At 36.1% G+C, this 21,567-nt stretch overlaps 1 long non-coding RNA gene across 1 annotated transcript in view; it reads right to left on the bottom strand.

Annotated features, from left to right (window-relative positions):
• The window catches only part of LOC103097412 (uncharacterized), a 57,209-nt gene extending 52,450 nt beyond the window's left edge, over window positions 1-4,759 (bottom strand). Inside the window, exon 1 of the long non-coding RNA XR_008912359.1 lies at window positions 4,644-4,759. This is a non-coding gene — a long non-coding RNA (uncharacterized LOC103097412). The remainder of the gene's footprint in view (window positions 1-4,643) is intronic.
• Between the last annotated feature and the right edge of the window lie 16,808 nt (window positions 4,760-21,567).

The following is a 21,567-nucleotide window of genomic DNA, read 5'->3' as shown; positions in this document are numbered from 1 at the left end:
AGATAACAATTATCTAGACATATGCTAAAGTAGATGTGCCTTAACTAGAACATTTAATATTATCTTATTGTGCATTAATGACATCTTCCTTCAAAGGTTGTTCAAAACAACAAAGGATAATTACATTTTAGATCTGATAATCTTCAATGAAGAGGAGCTTATTTGTGGTGTGGAAATTCTTGAAGCCTTGGTGGGTAGAGGAAAATGACCATTCTACCTTAGAACTTTAGGAGCAGGAAGAGGGCATCTGGAAATAATCATACCTTTTCCCTTAGTCTTTGGAAGACCAAATTTCAAAGAGGCTCAAGAAGGGATAAGTTGGATTTCAAGCCTTCCGATTAGGGACAGAAAGATTTCAAGAATTAAATTATAAGGATATAAAAGGAGCATAATTTCTGTGGTGTTAGGCTTTTTCTCATTGATCTCAAAGAGCATAACTTGTAGCAAGATATGCAAGTCATGAGAACAAATTTAGAGTTGAGGAAAGGAAAAATCCCTCATAGAGCTCTCAAGAAAGAGAAATAACATCTAAGCAAAATATAAAAGGATACCGATTTTCCATAAATTTTGTCATTAGTTAGATAATAATGTAACACATATTTTTCATTGATTATCTCTTGTTCCTGCTAGATGACTGAACTGCATTTTTTCCCTTTCATTGGAATGTTTTTCTGGTGAAACTTTTACTTTAATTTTCTTACATAATCTTTTAAAGGTAAAAAGTAGCCTAATCATGAGCTCCATATCTATTGATGTTGCCCTTTTGGGAAACCATAACATTACATTTTTGAAAACTGTGATATTCTATAATTCTTATATCAAAGAGAAGGTTGGGACCATAAAAAAAAAGCATCACAACACTTCTAAAATGCAGTTTAGAGTGGTACAATCGAATGTAATGGATTTCTCCATTAGTGGCAATGCAGTGATCCTGACCAACTCAGAAGGATCTACGAGAAAAACCACTATCCACATTCAGAGGAAAAACCGTGGGAGTAGAAACACAGAAGAAAAACAACTGTTTGATTACATGGGTGGAGGGGAATATGGTTGAGGATGTAGACTCTAAATGAACATCCTAGTGCAGATATCAACAACATGGAAATAGGTTCTGATCAAGGACACATGTAATACCCAGTGGAATTGCACATTGGCTATAGGAAGGGGGAGGAGGGAAAGATATGATTCCTGTATCTAAGGAATAATGTTCTTAATTGACTAAATAAAATTTCCCCCCCAAAAAATAAAAAAAATGCAATTTAGACCAATTCCAGCTTTCTGGGCAGTTCTTGACCTAATACATTGTTAATGTTCAATACCCACCTTATTTTATGTTTATGCATTTATTTATATATACACATAATTACATATATTCACTTACATGCATGTGCATATACAAACATACAATGCACTTAAGCATTTGCATATATGCATAATAATGTGCACACATGTATATATGCACACATTTACATATATATACACATCTATATGTGTGTGATATAGTCCGTTATAGAGTTACACATATGTGTGTAGTTATATATTATAGATGTACATATATAGATTGTCATACATATATACATATCCAGAATCATATTTGTAAACATATATACACACCAAAGGTTTTACTCTATTTGGTAAATATCCAACAATATACCTTGAAAACAGATAGCTAATTATCTCTTCCTTCTATTTCAAAATCTTAAGCTCTTTTGAATCTCACTCAGAAAGTTTTGCAACATTGTGGGTCTTGATCCTACAAGCAAAATGAACAGACACTGAATACCAAGAAATCATTGAGATGTTATCAACAACAAGAACATCTTGAGGATATTAGCATCTTTTTGGATTCTCTCATATATTTGCTTGTATTGAATATCCTCTATGATAATAGCAAACACTTTTGTAACCGTATATCTCCCAATTTCATACTTTATAATAATAATCATAGAATTATTGAATAAAATCATCTATGTTATGATATATTTCAAAAGCTCTTATATAATTATGACATACTCAAGAGAGATACTCTATTAGAGAAAAATCTTTAAAGGAATAGTTTACTCTACCAAATATTTTTTCATACAAATCCTCTATAGCTAACTCTACATGGCACAATTCATTGTTCATAGTACATTCTTGGTAAATATTTGACAAATGAACAAATGAATGACTGCATTATCACTGTGGATGAATTAATAACCTGCACAACTACTATTGGAATAAGTTTGTATTGTTTCTAGGGTTGGGGACAAGTGAATATCTGATACTGAAGATGCTCATAAACCAAATGAGTACTCTTGGTCCTTACATCACCCTAAGAAAGAAGTAGCTAGAAATAGAAGATAGAAATATCACTATTAAGCATTCACTGTGTATCAGGCACTATGAAATTGTGGGAGACAAATAAGAAAGCAGTAATATTTGCCCTAAGGAATGTAGAAATGCTTGATTAATATTAATAGATACAGATGGGGCTTGAGGATAATGGTGATATGGGCAAAAAAAAAAGAAGTTGGACAGCTTTCCCAACTCTGAATAGAGTTCTGCAACTTTACAGGATACCTGGGATCTACAGAAAATTCAGGAACATACACACATGTAAATATATGTAAGTATACATAATACTGTGTAATGAATTGGTAACATTAGGGCATAGTATATTGCTCTGTAAAACTGGGTATCCCAATAAATTGGTTCATTTTCTTAGAAGTGAGAATATTCTTCAAGTTGCTTTAGCTCTCGTGAGACAAAAGAGGAAAAACTATGGGATGAGAGGGGTATTGATATCCATTCCAGCTAAAAAGGTCATGGCAAAGTCTTCGACTAGATGAGCCATCTTAGTTTCTCAATACATGAAGTGTGACAGAAATGTGAAATAGGTTAGATACCATTCAAATTAAAATTCTCCGTGTGAAAAGGCATAAGAAAAAAAAGAACATTAGTTCAGATATTCAGTGGTATTCAATTCACCTTCCCTTTCTAAAATAGTTGTTCAGATTCATAATCCCTATTTGATAAGTACCTGTGTTCAAAATAATCATGATGTGGAGTTTCCTTGTATTTTCAGAAGCTAGGCTGGCATACTGCAATGTCTAGCAGTTTTTACTAAGCTAGAAAGCCATAAAATATGGGTCTGGTAATAGTCCAAGGTCCAGGCTAGCTAAGTGTAGAAAGGTTCATCTTGGGCTTTGACAACAAGATGATGAATTACTTCATGGCTTTAGTGAGATATTAAAGAGACAAAATAACCCTCACTGAATGGTGGCCCCATTCCACAATGACAGCATTAGAATAACATAAGGGGGTGCTGATGATGCTAAGAATTATACATTTCTTAGACAACAAAGTACTAATTTTGCTGTGCTACCACAATCTTTATCCAGTCAGTGCTAACTCCATTGACTTCAGGCAGAGTAAAACCACATCTGTGTTGGCATTTGCACTATAATTAAATCAAACGTAGTAAAAAGAAAAGATTTTTTAAAAATGTGTTATCTTAACAGGAGAAAAGAAAGGAGTTCACCAAATCTCAGGGTAGAAAGAGACCTGAGAAGACATCAAATCCAACCAACACCAGACTAAGAATCCCCTTTATAGCATAGCCCCAAAATGAACACCCATTCTCAGTTTTAAGACAACATAAGAGAGAAATCCATCCTTTTCCAAGACAATCAATTTCACTTTTAGAAAGCTGTTCTGAAAGTTTAACTTAAATCAAATACAAATCTTTCTCTTTGTAGTTTCTACTCATTACTCTGCAAATCAGAATAAATCTTTTCATTCTTCAAAAGTCTTTAAAATACTAGAAGAAAATTATCATATTATAATTCTGAATCTTTTCTTCTCAAAGCAGAACCTCCCCAATTCCTTAAATGAATGGTCATATGGTTTGATATCAAGGCTTTCATGATCAAGGTCATCGTCTTCTGGGTACACCCCATCTTACCAATGTCATTCCCCAAATATGGTATCCAGAACAAAACATAATTTTCCAGAAGTAGTACAATCACGAATAGGTGACTCCTTGTCTAAGCCTAGATTCTCCATCACTTGTAAGGTAGTATTTTCCTTTGGTTGCCACTTTGTATTATTAATTCATTGAACTTTTATCAATCCAAAAAACCTCTATATATATTTTAGATATACCAAATATGCCTGGTGAAATGTTAGCAAGTATACTTTTTATATTGTTAACCAAACTCCAAAGACATATAGCTCTGTGGAATTGTTCCTCATTACCACTATCAGTAATTTCAATATTATTTAGATACTATATTGTTATAAGACATCTTGGCAAAGTACACTATTGAACTTGAATACAGAAAGATCTAGTTTCCAATTCAACTTCTGAGATTAACTACTGTGACCGTGGACACATCACTTAATCTCTCTGAGGCTCTATATAAGCAGCTGATTTTTTACCCATTATATTTGATTATCTAAGCTTACACTGTCTAATTTTCTTAACAAAAGACTATTAAGAATAAGTCCCACAGTAAACCCAGAATCTCTCCCACACACAGAGTCAGTGGTTGTTCAGATATTGGGAATCCCAGTTGTGGTGTCCGCAGATGGTCCCAGAAAGGTAGACCTCTTTTCCCAGGCAATCTCTCCACCAGGAAGACTGAAGATTTTCATCTCACCCTCAGACAGTTGATCCTCAATGTCCAGTTGCTTGATAGGTGGTTTGTTCAGGGAGTCTCAGCTACATACCTTCCTTCTTCCCTTTCAGATCCAGACTGAGTCAGTTGGAAACTGCTCCTTGGAACTCTGTCCCAACCAGCTCATGAAAGATTCTAAATCTTAAGAACTGCCAATCATTCTTGCAACTTCTACCTTCCCTTGCTACACTTCTGAACAAATCATTTTTGCATAGTATAATGGAAAAGAGACACATCAGGAAAATTCCTCTTTGGGAAATCCACATAATTAAGGGACACTCTATCCAAACCCTGGGGACTTGCCTGGTGAATACACCAAGTTAAAATGCCAATGGTAACTAGCCTAGTTTAACCTGCTGGTACTAACAGCTCCTCACCCTTAATATCCCTATCCACATAGAGCCTCTCTATATTCATAATGATGGAATAAAGCAGCTAATAACTATCCTTTGCCAGAATGTTGGGGTTTTTTTCAACTGAGTTCTGAACTTTCCCTATTGCCACTGGCCACATTGATGACACTTAAACTATCTAATGATAATTCTAACACATGTTAAGTAGGCAAAATGTAACTGCGAAAATGTGGGTTTCCAAGACTGTGAATTGCCAAAAGTGTAAAGATAATTTTAATGTCTTGATTTAAAATTAAAAATAAGTGGTCACCATGGGAAAAATTCCCAATATGAAAATACCCAAGTCAGCTGGGTTTTATGGAGATTTTAATTAATACAAATGAAGGAATTAACGAAAGGGAGAGAGACAGAGTAAGAGGAAACATTAGTAAACGGCCTATGCCTAAGCCTTAAGAAAGACTAGTCAGTCTTTTATCCACTCACCACAAGCTTTTGTCCCAAGCAAAATTCCAACTAAGTTCAGAGAACCAGCTCCTCCACACTAACTCCAAAACTCCAACTACCCAACCTCCCTGAACTGATTCAGACAGCTCCTTTTAAAGAGAAATTTCTCTTATGTCACCTCCCCTAAATTTTCACATCTACCAATCATAGTAGACATTTTCCACAGGACTAACCATTCTTAATTCACATCTTCTTTTGTTAATCACCTTCCCTGAGTAGACTAAAACTTCACACCTCTTGCTAAGCTTGCCCTTTTGTAAGTTGCTTGACCTTTTAATGATTAACCTTTATAGCTACTTAGTACCCTTTCGTATTAGATCTAAAATAGACCTAACTTAAGGTTTTGGCCTCATTATAAGTATGAGTTAAGTAATTTTTCATTGTTCAGTAAGGAGTTTTACAACTTTATCTTCTCCTAAAGTATGCCTAAGTATGGGTGGAATAATGTTAAAATTCCCAATACATTCCTGATCAAGTACCTCCATTGTTTAAATGGGGAATAGCCTTAACCAAATGTTCTAAGGTAGAGTCTGAGAAGTTTTAAGATTCACAAAAAGGTCCCCATTGTCCTGGAGCTCTGGGAGCTGATATTCAATACAAGGTATTAAGAATGTGCACAGGGGGAAGCTGGGTTGCTCAGTGGATTTAGAGCCAGGCCTAGAGACAGGAGGTCCTAGGTTCAAATCTGACCTCAGACACTTCCTAACTATATGATCCTGGGGAAGTCACTTAACATTCATTGCCTAGACTTTACTTCTCTTCTGCCTTGGAACCAACATTGGTTCCAAGGTAGAAGGTAAGGATTAAAAAAAAAAAGAATAAGCACAGTCTGATTCACTAATTAAGGGATGTAGGACAATATTTTAGTTACAATTACATCATATTATAATTAGATCTGATGACAACAAATAAGAAGTTTAAGTTCCAGCCCTTGGAAAATTGTGAAATGAATTATTTTTGTCTTCAATGAATTCCTACCTGCCTTACTGGTATTTTTGTCCCCTAACATCCCCTAATTTCATGGTTCCTGCTAAACTTTGTTTTTTTAATTAGATTTCAAATAATCTCTAATGGATACTAAGCTAAAATGGCTTGGTAGAAATGATTGTATTGGAACTTACAAAATAGAATAGAAGCTCCTTGTGCTTCATTTTTTTTTCAAGCCTCATGTACCTAATGAAGTTGTACCTCATAACTGAAAGAATACCCTGTTTGAGAAAGGAAGAGAGATGTCAGGAGTATTCTTACAAAAGTTGTCATAAATATCTCCTATTTACACATTGTCTATCTGTCTATGTCTCTGTATCTCTGTGAGCGTCTCTATGTGTCTCTTTCTATCTCTCTCTTTCTCTCCTCGCTTCCCTTACAGTAAAGAAAAGATAAAAAATATCTCTCTATTCCTATATTCTTAGAATTGAATTGTGGTGGTGGGAGTAGTCTCTCGGTAACCGAGGATGACGATTGTCTTTGTGTGTTTTTGTGCACAAAGACACTTGTGCATGAAGATTTAAGTGGAAAAGTCGATGCAAAGAGACAGTCCCACTCTCTCGGGGTTGGAAGCCTGGGTCCAGTGGCACGAAAAGTCGTTATACCTGGAGACTTCCTCAGCTGCATTGGATGGCTGTGTTGTCAATAATAAATAGACAGATGGATTATAAAAAAAAAAAACCCAGCAATGACAATAACTTTCTTCTACCACTGATGAGTTGGCTAGATGGGACAGTAGATTACATTCTACAGTACAAATAAACCATGATAAACAAACTCATATGGGTCAAGTCAAGATGGTAGAGAAATTACAAAATCCTGACTGATCTATACCAAATTATCCCCCAAACAACTTTAATACAATGTCTCAAAATGAATTTTGGAGTGGCAGAAGCCACAAAAGAAGAGTTTGAAACAATTTTTCATCCCAAGCTAACATAAAAGGTTGACATAAAAGGTCTTACCACAAAGAAGTGGGAGTGAAGAACAGACAAAAGTTGCAAGGAAGTCCTCATCTCAGCAAACCCACACAGGTCTTAGGGTTTACAGGATCAGAGGCAAATGTCCAGAGGTTTAAGACAGACAGACAAGTAGACAGAAAGAAATGACAGGGGACCTTTTGCTGGCTCTGGGTGTAGGACTGTGTTTCATTTCCCATACACAGATCCAGACTACAGTACAGGTTTTTTTTTAATAATCCATCTGTCTATTTATTATTGACAACACGGCCATCCAATGCAACTGAGGAAGTCTCCAGTCACAGTCTAAGGTAGAGAAAGAACACTAGCACACACCAGCACTTTTAGCCATAGCGGAGCAGATCACCCTGGTCACAGATTCAAGATAGAAAAGGATACATGTGGTTGGTCAAAAACCAGAGCACAGACCAAGAAAATATTAAACAGAGCTCTCCTTAGAACATTCTACCTTGGAAGAACTGAAGTCTTCTAGATCCACAGAGCTAGCTCTTAAATAAGCTATACAAAGAGCCTGGAGTTTGGAATAGTACTTCCTTTAATACAGGAATTCTGTAGAAGTTTAACAGTTTTTTAAGTAAAAAGAGAAGGAAGAAGGCTGTCGATGAGAAAAGAACTTAAAAAAAAAGCAGATGAAGTTATTTTGTGACAGGGAAGACCAAAACACAAACTCAGATGAAGACATAAAAGTCAATACCACTGCATCCAAAACCTCTCAAAAAATGAATTGGTCTCAAGCTCAAAAAGAATAAATGGAGGCACTGAAAAATGATTTTTATAATAAAATAAGAGGAAGTAGAAGTTGGAATAATACCCATCACATCTGGGATTGAAGCCAAGATAGCAGAGTAATCCAGAGCAGCTTTGTGCTACAACAAGAATCCTCTCCAACCAAGTTTAAAATATTTCCACAAAATGAATACACAAAATTTCACAAAAGTGAAAGAACAAATAAGGAGACAAAGTGAAACAACTTTCAAGAAAAGAAAAAAATCAAAAGGTAGGCAGAGAACATCTGGGACACTGGGGTGAGGGGGCAGAAGAACCAGCAAGAGGCTGTAGCAAGGAGGGAAGGGCAAACCACACTCCCCAACCCCACACCTGCTGTCCAAAGTTCAGAATCTAAGTCCAATCCAACATCCAGACCCTGAAATCCTGCCTGGGCAAATAGTGGAACAAGCTTCACTTAAAATTTTAAACCTGTGTAGAGGTCCAGAATCCCATCCCAGGGAAGTCTGGGCTGAGGTGGGCTGATCCATGTGGGCTCAGAGCAAAGCCAGAGGTGCTGGTCTGGGCTTCGGATGGGGATATGCTGCACAGTATGGGGTGGCTAATAATACTAAGTACTGATCACCTCTATTATTTAATATTGTACTAGAAATGCTAGTGGTAGGAATTAGAGATGAAAAAGAAATTGAAAGGATTAAAGTAGGCAACGAGAAAACTAAACTATCATTCTTTGCTGATGATATGATATACCTAAAGAATCCTAGAAAATCAACTAAAAGAGTTGTGGAAATAATTAACTTTAGCAAAGTTGCAAGGTACAAAACAAACCCACATAAATCATCAGCATTTCTACATATTTCCATCAAAATTCAGCAGCAGGAGTTATAAAGAGAAATTCCATTTAAAATCACTGTAGACAATAGTATATATTTAGGAATCTATCTGCCAAGACAAACAAAGAAATTATATGAACACAACTACAAAACACTTTTAATACAATTAAAACTGTATCTAAATAATTGGAAAAAATTGGAAAATTGGAAAAAAAACATTAATTGCTCATGGGTAGGATGAGCTTATATAATAAAAATGACAATCCAATCCAAATTAACCTACTTATTTGGTGCCAATCTATCAAACTGCCAAAAATTGTTTTTATAATAGAATTAGAAAAAATATAACAAAGTTTATCTGGAAGAAAAGAGATCAAGAATATCAAGGGAAATAATGGAAAAAAAGAGAATGATGGGGGCCTAGCAGTACTTGATCTTAAACTGTACTATAAAGTAGGGGTCATCAAAACAATATGGTACTGGCTATGTTAAAAGGGAAATGAGGAGAAACCTGGGAATGATGGTTTAAGGTTAGTTTAATTGTGCTGGTGAACTCTCTCCAAAGGTATTCACTCCCTTTCCTGAGAGAGAACTGATGGCTGCCCTGTGTCCCTTTCTAATCAAATGATGACACAGGGAAAACAGAGAACTTTACCAGAATTGGGCACCCCACAGGAATGGAGACAGGTGATTAGGAAATTTTGTGAAACCTAATCTTCCTGAGAGACCCTTCTGGTAAAACATTAAACAAAAACAAAACCCTTGCTGGGGGGAGATCAATAATATTTGAATCAAGGCTTTTCATTTCCTGATCCTAATAGAGATCTCCCTCCCACCCCTCAGACCAAACCTCCACTCTCCAACCTTCTACTCTTAAGCAATATAAATGTTAACGTATGAACAAACACCCTTTATTTGGGAAAGGATAATTATGATGGGGATAGGTAAGAAATCAGATGGGAGTTCCTATGCTAAATGCCCAGACAGTAGGTAAGTCCTTTGGCTTTGGCCAACAGCCAGGAACAGTCTAAAAACCTTATCTGATTTCGTATCCTCCTATAATGGCTATCCTGAATGAATGTTAAAGTTTTGAATATGAGTCTTTAAGATATAGCTGACATAGAGGAAGATGTTTCTGTTTTCAGGATTGACTAAGGCTGCCCTCCAGGGAGAATCCCTCTCAAGCAAAGCTGAAATGTCCAGTCAGTAGAGATAAGAATCAGTTCATAGACAATATGGGCATTGAGTTCAATTGGGAAATCTTCAGGGGGAAATGGTGGGATTCAAAACCAGAGATCAGGAAAAGGACTGCTTCCATTCCAAGGCTCAGAACTGAAACTCTCATCCATTGGTAATTTTCCCAGAAGCCCCTTCTCTTCCACATTCCAACTGCCCTGTCTATCACTCATGCTTCTTGCAGTGTTCCATTTCCACTCTGTGTTAAAATCACCTCTTACAGCTAAGAGAAAGAAGTGTGGATCAGTGGAATAGACTGTTGATAAATGACCTCAGCAAGCTAGTGTTTGATAAAGATCCCAGCTTTTATAATAAGAACTCACTATTTACCAAAACTGCTGGGAAAATTAGAAAACAATATGGGAAAAATTAGATTGAGATCAATATCTTATACCCTGTCCCAAGATAAATTCAAAATGGGTAAAAGACTTAAAAGTGAAATCATAAATAAATTAGGTAAACATGCATCAGTGTACCTGTCAGATCCTTAGAAAAGGAATTTAAGACCAAGCAAGAGATAGAAAAAAATTACAAAATGTAAAATGAATAACTTTTATTGTCAAATTCTTTTTATTTTTTAATTAATTTATTTAGTCAATTTGAAATGTTATTCCTTGGTTACAATAATCACATTATTTCCTTCCCACCCCTCCACCCATCCTTTCCACAGTTGACATGCAATTTCATTGGGTATGACATGTGTCTTTGATCAGAACCTATTTCCATGTTGTTGGTGTTTGCATTAGGATGTTCATTTAGAATCTACATCCCCAACCATATCCCTTCAACCCATGTATTCAAACAGTTGTTTTTCTTCAGTGTTTCTACTCCCACAAGTTTTCCTCTGAATGTGGATAGTGGTTTTTTGGAGAAGTCCATTACATTCAATTGTACCACAGTGTATCAGTCTCTGTATACAACATTCTCCTGGTTCTGCTCCTCTCGCTCTGCATCACTTCTTGGAGGTTGTTCCAGTTCCCATGGAATTCCTTCACTTTATTATTCCTTTGAGCACAATAGTATTCTATCACCAACATATATCATAATTTGTTCAGCCATTCCCCAATTGAAGGGCATCCTCTCATTTTCAATTTTTTGCCACCACAAAGAGTGCAACTATGAATATTTTTGTACATGTCTTTTTCCTTATTATCTCTTTGGGGTACAAACCCAGCAGTGCTATGGCTGGATCAAAGGGCAGACAGTCTTTTAGTCTTTGGGCATAGTTCCAAATTGCCCTCTAGAATGGTTGGTTCAATTCACAACTCCACCAGTAATGCATTAATGTCCTGAATTTGTCACATCCCCTCCAGCATTCATTACTACATTATAACAAGTACCCTTTTCTTCTTCCCTAAAGTACATTGATAGAGTTTAAGGTAATTATAGGTGAGAAAAATAAGACCACAAAAAATTGAATGAATTCTTCATTCACCTAATTTATGACTGAGATGGAAAAAAAAAACCCCACATTTCCTGTATCTATGAAATAAATTAAGATAGGGGGAGAAGAAGTCCCATTTCTTTGGTTTTAGTAATATTATTTTAAGTAAGGGTGTATGTGAGCGTGGTTTATTTTTCTTGAACATTAGTGTCTAAGGAAAAATGTATTTAGTAGATGAAAAAAATAGTAGTGTAATTCTGGTTCAGTGGACATAGCTCTGGGTCAGGAATGAATAACACTGGAGTTCTAATCTTCCCTTCAGACAGTGATTAGCTATGTGACCTTGGGTAAGTCATTTAGTCTCTTGTTTTTAACTATAAAATGGGAATAATAGCACCTTCCTCACAAGATTGTTATGAAAATCAAATGAGATTTAGCATAGTACCTAGAACATAGCAATGACTGTACAAAGGCTTATTCCCTTCCCTATTATTAACAAGGCTTTTTTTTCTTTATATATAAGCAGTTGTTAATAGAACCATTTCTTTTTCTGCTAGCTACATTGCTACATTCCTAGTCATTACTCAGTAGCCACTCACTGAAGTAGCAGAGGACACTTTCTTCTTCAAAATTAAAAACAACAACAACAACAACAAACTTTCCTTTCCCATTCAGCTTACCCTGTCACCATGGCAATATTTTTCTCTTTCAAACATACTTCACCCAAGTAAAAGACAATATTAGGGCAGCTGGAGGTCAAGCATAGCTATTCATTATTTAGGGGGGAGGAAGTTAGGCATTGGGAGCTATGACTGACAAGAACAAATCAATAGTTAATTGTAAAGCTATATGTTGGCATCAGTACAAGAGGAGCCCTCATACCAATGGAGATAGCAGATATGGATATGGAGGCATACTGGACTGAGTGGATGAGAGGAATCAGTCAGAAGTGTAAGTTAGATTGAGAGGAAACTAAAGGATAAGTCAAATGTTCACAAAAATTAAAAAAAAAACTAGTGAAAGGAAAAGTCATTTGAATGTTAGTGTTTTGTGCTCAGCTTTGAGTCTAACATATTTTACTATATTAATGGATTTCCACTAATTAACTGTGATCCCTTCTATTCCTTAAGGAGACCTATCAGAAATAAAGACCCACACATTTCTTAGCATTAGAATCTCTGTTTTATATCAGGACTATTTTCTATTTATATTATATAATTTCATATATATGTATACATATAATTTTATGTAAACATATAATTGAATATAATAATAAATATATATATATATATAAATTATATAATATAATTATGTTTAATTATAGTTATATAATGTTTTTGTATATTTTTGTACATAATAACTATAAGTTAAATTTGGATTAATATCTTTAGGTTCTTATTTTTTTTTAGAATATAGTTAGGATCGTGTTATTTATAACTGTAATTATTTATAATTTTGTGACTATAATTATTTTTAATTGTTTTTAATTTAAGACTTGCTTTCTTCCTTTCTTTATTTCTCCCTATTTTTCATATTAGTATAGTTTTCTATTAGAAAGAATTAATAGTATAGGCAACTTTGACTAGCATAAGATAGTTATATTTGAAAGATCCATTGGGGAGACCAGTCTCCCAAAGGATCTAAAGGGGGTGGATATGTTAAAGGAATTTTCTTAATCTTTCTCTCTGTTTCTTTAAGAGGCAAAGAAGCGGGATTTCTAAGTAGAACAGAACTGACAGATGTCTGTGAGCCAGAGCTGAAGATTCCATTACCAAGGAGATGAGGGGAGATATAAGGAAGAAATAGTTCAGAATTGGGCTTCTTGCCTCTGGATCTCTAGAGAATAGGAGGTCAGCTACTGGGAGTTGGCAGTTAGGCCTTTTTGGAGGTCTGGCAGTTAGGAATTTTTGCCTCTGGACCTGGAGGGAGCATGAGGTCTGTCTCTTAGTCAAGGGCTACTGGCAGTTGACTACTGACAGGTAGAGGATAAAACCTAATTTAAGGAATTTGTGAGTGATGAATGTCTGTTTAATTAGGAATATAGGTAGGTAATGAATCAATTTTAGGTAATATAGGTTAGATAGGTCTGGTCCTGCTGGGCAAGAAGAACCTGTCCTCAGAAACCAGTTAGATTAGGTTTTTGGAAATTTTAGATAGTCTTAGGAATTTAGGTATAGTCATAGGGTATTAAAATAATAATCTTTATTTCTTCCTTCTCTATTTTCTATCTGTACTTCTCAAATTAAACTGTTTTATTCAACTGCTTTCTTCACTTCTGTCAAAGTCCTACAGTTTAACCCTTACAAGCCTGGTGAGCCACTAGGAGTTTGATTAATCTGTTAATCTTCTGTTCCACTGTTCATACTATCCCTACTTTTCCAGAATAGGCAAAAAGGTAAAAGTGTAGGAAATTTTAGGCAATTAAACATGGTGCTAGATATCATGGTACATGTAGTGAAGGAAGAGGTCCCAGTCTATCTCAAATAACTCTTGCTCCCAGGAAGCTTTACTGAGCTGTTACACCTCACAATTTTAGATTGTCTCCAGTTATTACCATTTCTGGGATTATTTGTTCTGTCAGGATTACTTCAAGGATGTCAAATTCATCAAATATTTTGTCTAGTTCTCTCTAAGAAAAAAAAAACCAGGTGAAAGATAGATTAATGGAGACTAGAGTTGCATACCTTGAAGATTGTATCTCTCAAATGGACAAAACTATTTCTCGACTGAATGAAACTAACTCTCACTTTAACCAACCTTTCTCTCCTACTCTTCCTACTTCTTCCACCAAGTCTCCAGAGCAGCTCAAACAAAAACCCTAAAGAAAGAAAGCACAACCCTACTCCCCTTAAGAGAAGTACCAACCTTTACTCCCAAAAAGAGCTAGTTAATATAAGACAACAAAGACCATTTACCCTTGAGGATATTGAGGGATTTAAGTGGAACACACTTTCTTTTGAGGAGCCCATAGTTGTTATCAAAAGACTGGAAGGCATATGCCAGCAATTTGATTCAATATGGACTGATTTTGAGCATTTTCTAGATGTCTTGTTAACAAAAAAGGACAAAGATAAGATTATCATGTTTACTAATGAGGCTTGGGGAAGGGGAGCAGTTCATTGGCCTGTGGAAGACCCCAGATGGGATTTTAACAAGAAAACTGACCACACCAGATTTTGTCAAGCTAGGGAGAAAGTATTTAAATCAATGAGAGCATGTTATGACAGACCAGGATACATGGACAAAATTTGAAAAACTAAAACAAGAGATCAGAGAAAATCCTTCAAAATTCATGGACAGACTTATAGAATTGGGAGGACGATATATAGACCTATATTTGGCCAGAGACAGGGATGCTAGACAATTGAGAAGGCAGTTTGTAAAAAATTCTTACAGGGTAGTCAAGGAATTTTTCAAAACCAGCTGTCCTGACTGGCCAAATATGGACCTTGAAAAATTAAGGAGAATGGCAGTATATGTGTAGAATGGGAATGAAAAGAAAGATGAAGAGGATGGTGATTTAGTGGAGGAATTAAGTAGATAAAAGCTTTAAAGGGAAAACTTAAAAAAAAGATACAAATTAATGGGTAGCTATTGCTCCTTTGCAAGAATCTACAAACCAAAGCCCAATGTATTACTTATACCAAAAAAGGGGACATCTAATGTTAAATTGCAGAAGTTGGACTCAAGTATTCAATAATTTTAAAAATAATGGTAGAAACTTTCAGTTCTGCTCTACTTAGAAATCCTGCTTCTTGTCTCTCAAAGAGATAGAAAGAGAGATTAAGAAAATCCCCTTCATACCAGCAAGCCTACATGGAATCTGAATATCTTAACTTGGAAGGGTAACATATAGCCATTGATAAAGTCACAAGTTTACATGAGAAATAGATAGCAGAGCAATGATTGAGTGAATAGGACAATAAGAAAAGAACCTGAGGATGCTAAAAAGAGAATGGAGGAAAATTACAGAAATGGGTAAGAATGTTGCATAGATAAACTTTATCTAATCCACAATTATGGTCAAAGCCATTCCTAACCAGTGAACTACAATTTCAAGGAGTTTATTAATCACTAATGTTATCATTCTAGGTAGTGAGTGGCTGGAACGAGGAGATGTAAATCAATGTGAAGAGGAAAGGGATAAGATGACCAAAGGGTTGTGGAAATTGCTTTAAAAGTCTGATATATATTAACTTAAGGTCACCAAGGAATCCACTTATGTAATTCCTAAATGAAACACTCAAGTCAGCTGCCAAATTTTTATGGTGTTACAACAGGAGGAAGAAAGTATTAGAGGGAGAAGGAGATGAAAGGAGATGGAGGGAGAGAGGGAGAGGACGAGAGGAGGAGAGAGGGAGAGATGTAAATAATAGACTCGAATATAGGACTACAATACCCACAAGCCTTTGTTCCACTTCCCCAAAATGCTTTGTAATCTCACGGGAATTCTGAGGTGGGCCGAGATCGAGGAAGGATTTAAGCTGGTGGCAAAGGTCTTGTCTCTGGTTCTTGGACTTCTGCTTTGGGGCAGGAGTGGCTTTTTTTCATAATGTAGGTGAGGTTGTGTCTAGGTCTCTCTATGGCCTGGACATGTGTCTCTTATCCTGTATTTTCTTTAATCCTTAATCTTCAATAAACCTCTAAAAAATATAATACTCCTTGTAGAGAGAAACTAATTTCTACCTGCCTCAGTCTCCCAATATTCCCTAAATTTTAACTGTTACAGTTTTGGCGACCACTAGATTGTATGAGAACTTCTTAAATTTTTTAGCCTAGATAATGATTTTTTTAAAGCCACGGTCCTCCAAGATGCTTTTTAGAAAACCATCTTGATCACCTCCTGCCTGTGGCCCTCTCCGGCTTCTGCTTCTGTTCCTGGCCTCTCACCTGGTGCCTGAGCTGGGCTCCAGCTCCCGGCCCGACCCACCCCGGCAGTCTGTCTCTCACCGATATAGCCTCCAACCCAGAGGGCTCATCACCCGGATCCTTGGAGCAGATAGCTCAGGACTCATTTTGACCAGCTGGTAACAGTATTGGCCACGTGGGTGGAGGGGAGAGATGAGAGGGAAAGGAGACCAGGTCATTTTCCCTTAGGCTAAGCCTCCACGTGGATGGGGGTATTGGCCACAGGGGCATCAGAGCAGGGGAGAGAGAAAAGGGAGAGGAGAAGAAACAGATTTTTCAAAAAGGAACTTAATAGCAATGGGCTGTTTAAAAGGATTTTTGACTGTTCTGGTAATTTCATTGATTTCACTTGCATGCCAGAAGAAACATTCAGCCCAAAGATTCAACTTTGAATTTGCAAATGGGTGGCTCAGGGAACTGAGAGCATGGTTCTGGGTTAAAATCTGGCCTCAGATACTCCTCAGCTGTGGGGCCCCGAGCAGATCGATAGCCTTTACTACTCTACCTTCGGACAATAGACATTTAAATGGATAATTAAAAACAAACAAACAAAAAAACAAAAAAACCCACCCAAGGAGCTTTGAAGAGACTAAAGGCTATATTTTGAGGCATTTCAAACTCCAATGGTTTATAAAAAATCTCTGTATTCTATTGCATTTTTTGTTATGGTTTAACTTTGTGATTTTAAGTTCATATATTACTGGATTGAATATTATTCTATGAACTGAAGGTTGATTGAATTTATTTTGAATATACTGAGTTTTGAAATTCTGTTGTTTTTCCCCTATAACTGAGCAGAACAAAGATTATTGTGAATAAGCCCATATATGCAAAAAACAGCTTTTTTCTATTTTGCCTTTGCAAAATTGTCATAGAGATAGATGGACTCCTTCAGAACTGGTTATAATTGTATTAACAACCTTTGGAAATTTTAATGTGCTAAATACCTCAAATGATTTGATTTTAAGAGTTTTTTAAATATGATTTTTGGATTTTTTTTAACAATCTGGTTATTTTTGCCTGCCTTAAGGCTCATTAGCTGAAGTGAAATACATTTTATAACCCCCAACCTTCCCTCATTTCTAAATATGTGAATGGAAGTTGGGCCGTTAATCTCAGGGCATTTATATCCCTAAAAGCCTTCAAAAAAGGAGCACCTCTTTATTTATACTCTTCAGCTCACTATTTTACTTCTACCAGAATGATATATAGATTTCTTGATTATGTTCTTAATCCAAGATGAGTTTTACTTTGTTTAAAAATATGTTTAAATACCAAGGTTGAAGGATTGCTATGTTTGTAAAATTGTGACAAATGTCCATCAATTCATAGGTTTTAAAAATATCATACAGCAACTTATGTGAAATATGAAAGTGTGTTTGCTATTGTAATTAATTGGGCTATTGAAAATTTGGGGGATATTGATATCTACATATTTGTACTACTGTATTTTTAAAAAATGAAAAAATTGTTAACCTTGTTCAATTCATTTGCCTTCTACTCACAGTGATCATGGCCAGATATTAAGAGGAAATGGATCTCATTTTTGGTGAGAAAGCCTTGCATTTTATATTTTCTTAGCTGACACAGAGTGTCAATGATTATAAGCTATAATTTTGAATTTTTAAAGCTTTTTTTTATTATATTTTCCTTGCATGTGCAATATACTATTTGTTTTTCATTTAATTTTTTCTCTCCTTTTTATATTTGAAGCACATGTCACCAGCATTAAGGTTTTGATTTTTCAGTGCTACAAGTTTGAAATACATTTGCTAATGCATGCCCTAAAAAGCTTGTGACTATAAAAATGATGCCACTAATTATTTAAAAATTATGGGACTTTGCTTAATGATTCTGTCTGATTCCAGGACAAGAGATACACATAAGAGCCATTTCATAGGACCAAAGAAAAGCCAATCCAGGATGGATTGATGCACTTCTAGGCCAATACAAAGGTCTTGAACGTAGTGTGAAGACTCGAGCTTACTGTGTTTAACATGTTGTTAAGATATAGGCTTTCCTTGTGTCCACACTCACTCTGAAGATACTCACAGACGAGTATCCCCGAAACCTTGGCTCCTATAATCTGGTCCCCTTTTCTGCCTTCCATAATGTGGTACCTTTCTGTAGTCCTGGCTACTGACTGGATAAATGCATCATTACTTAGATCATTTTGATTGGGCCCTGATTGAAGGACCTGTTATAGATTTATTTTTCTTCTACTTGGAATTTTTACACATAAGACTTTGATAGTCTATATTTTCATCCAGAAATTTTTCTTTTCCTTTTGATTTTTCTGATGTCTTTTTAATATCTCTTCCCAATTGATTCATATACCTCAACCTCAGCCATGCATCCCTAACTGATTCTGTATCTTTCAATCACCCACAACACAGGGAAATGTAAAAAAATATTATTGTAAATTGCAAAGTTTAAATTCCTTTTGAGAAGAATTTTAGGTAAAGAAGATACTACGTCTCTGAATACAGAAACTGAACTGTTGGCGAAGCCACCATGAAGAAGCCTCCAGACCACAAGCTGCACAAGATCAAAATGAACTTTGGGTGTGGTTGATTGAACATTTATTTGTATGTATAATTTCATGCCAAAGGGGACTGCCTCCTAATGGGCTTTTTGTCAATATGTTCAGCAATTATTGTTTTTATTCTTTTTTTCTCTTATCCTCACAATATTGTAATCTTTTAAGTTGATTATGTTTTTATGATCCTTTTGGGGAAAAATTAATTTTTACAAAAATGCTCACATGGGGTATTGTAAATAATAAACTCAAATACAGGACTACAATCCCCACAAGCCTTTGCTCCACTTCCCCAAAATGCTTTGTAATCTCACGGGAATTCTGAGGTGGGCCGAGATCTAGGAAGGATTTAAGCTGGTGGCAAAGGTCTTGTCTCAGGCTCTTAGACTTCCACTTTGGGGTAGGCGTGGCTTTTTTTCATAATGTAGGTGAGGTTGTGTCTAGGCCTCTCTATGGCCTGGACACGTGTCTCTTATCCTGTATTTTCTTTAATCCTTAATCTTCAATAAACCTCTAAAAATATAATACTCCTTGCAGAGAGAAACTAATTTCTACCTGCCTGAGTCTCCCAATATTCCCTAAATTTTAACTGTTATAGAGAGGGAGAGAGGGAGAGAGAGACAGAGAAGGAAAATGGGAGTGAAGAAGTTTAACTCAGAACCACTCTGGCTCAGACTGAGCCAAAGCGGGCATTAAGGCCTTGGATAGCCAAGGCAGGGAAAGGGATCAGTCCTTATCACTCATGTGACCAATGTGAAGGAAAGCAGTCTGAGGGGCTCCTCCAACCTCAAGCACCAGCTTCGAACTGAACTCTAGCCCTCCTCACAGAAAATCCTGAGAATTCCAGAAGCTGTTCTCTACCTCACTTCCTGCATCTCACATGTGCCAATGGTGGCTCTAGCTTGACCTAGGACCACTCTGAGGTCTGTTCTTTTTTTGCACATGTATTTTGAAGGCCATATTCTCAAATAATTAAATCTTGATTGCTGCGGCCCTTCCTAATCTTGTTATACTGAGTAGGGTGGAGAATGTAGTTTTCAAGACCTGATTCTGTTATTCCAAGTATCTCTATTGTTATTGATCAGGAAATAGCTAAATCCAATCTTCTTTTTTTTTTTTGGAAGCTAATCACGTTCAACGATATGATTGTCATTTGTGGACTCCCTGGCATTTTGATATCCTTCCCTAATTCTAACCTTTCTTCTTCAGCTCTACCTTTTAGTCCAGTGATTTACTTTAAATCAGTCCCCCTTGTACTTCCCTTTCTACCCCCCTCCCTTCTTATTCCCTTATTTTCCCCTGTAGTCTTTTTAAAATTCCCCCCCACCCTCTCCCTCCCTTGTACTGCTTCCCTCCCCACCAGTCTGTTTTTTACCCTTCTACTCCCCTATAGGGCGCAAATCTATTCTCTTCCACAATGGATTGGATTGTTCTTCCCTCTTTGGATCAGTTTCAAAGTAAGTAAGAGTTGAGTACTTCCTATCTCCAACCTCTTTACCTTTCCAGTGTATTGATGTTCTCCCCCCTCCCGCCATGACCTTTTTTGTGACATATAAATTTACCCCCATTTGTTTCCTTTCCCATTTCTTTTAGTCATAACCTCTTTTCTTTTTTAGCTTTAGTCATGTATATATATGTAAATATATATACATACACATATATATGTATTTATGCATGCATATATCTATATACCTATTTTTGTCTTGTCCTTTCATCCTATACAGTTTGTCACTGTTCCCTCTGAGTGTAATTCTTCTAGCTGCTTAGGTGATAGCAACAGTTTTTAAGAGTTGCCAATGCCCTCTTTTCTTAAAGGGATACATATCATTTTAACTTATTGAGTCTCTTAAAATTTTTTTGTTCTTGTTTTTGTTTTTCCCCTCTTTTTTAATTACCTTTTGATGGTTCTCTTGAGTTCTGTGGTTGGACTTCAAATTTTCTGTTCAAGTCTGGTCTTTTTTTTATGAATGCTTGGAATTCTTCTGTTGTGTTAAATGACCATACTTTCCCCTGTAAGAATATAGTCAGTTTTGATGGGTATTTTATTCTTGGCTCTAGGCCTAGTTCCCTTGCTTTCTGGAATATCTTATTCCATGCCTTTCAGTCCTTCAGTGTGGATGCAGAGAGATCCTGTGTTATCCTCACCATGTTTCCATGGTATCTGAATGGCTTCTTCTTGGCAGCTTGTAATACCTGTTCTTTCATCTGATTGTTTTTGAATTTGGCTATAACATTTCTTGGTGTTGTCAGTTGGGGATTAAATACAGGGGGTGATCTGTGGATTCTTTCAATCTCCACTTTCCCCTCTTGTTCTAGGATCTCGGGACAGTTTTCCTGGACAATTTCCTCTAGTATTATGTCCAGTCTTTTTTTTTGTCGTGGTCTTCTGGTAGTCCAATTATTCTTAAATTGTCTCTTCTTGAAAGATTTTCTAAATCATCTGTTTTGTGAATGAG

Source organism: Monodelphis domestica, chromosome 5 (genome assembly GCF_027887165.1).
Source record: "Monodelphis domestica isolate mMonDom1 chromosome 5, mMonDom1.pri, whole genome shotgun sequence".
Taxonomy (NCBI): domain Eukaryota; kingdom Metazoa; phylum Chordata; class Mammalia; order Didelphimorphia; family Didelphidae; genus Monodelphis; species Monodelphis domestica.
Note: the sequence above shows the minus strand (reverse complement) of the source record. Positions and strands in the feature narration are given on the sequence as shown.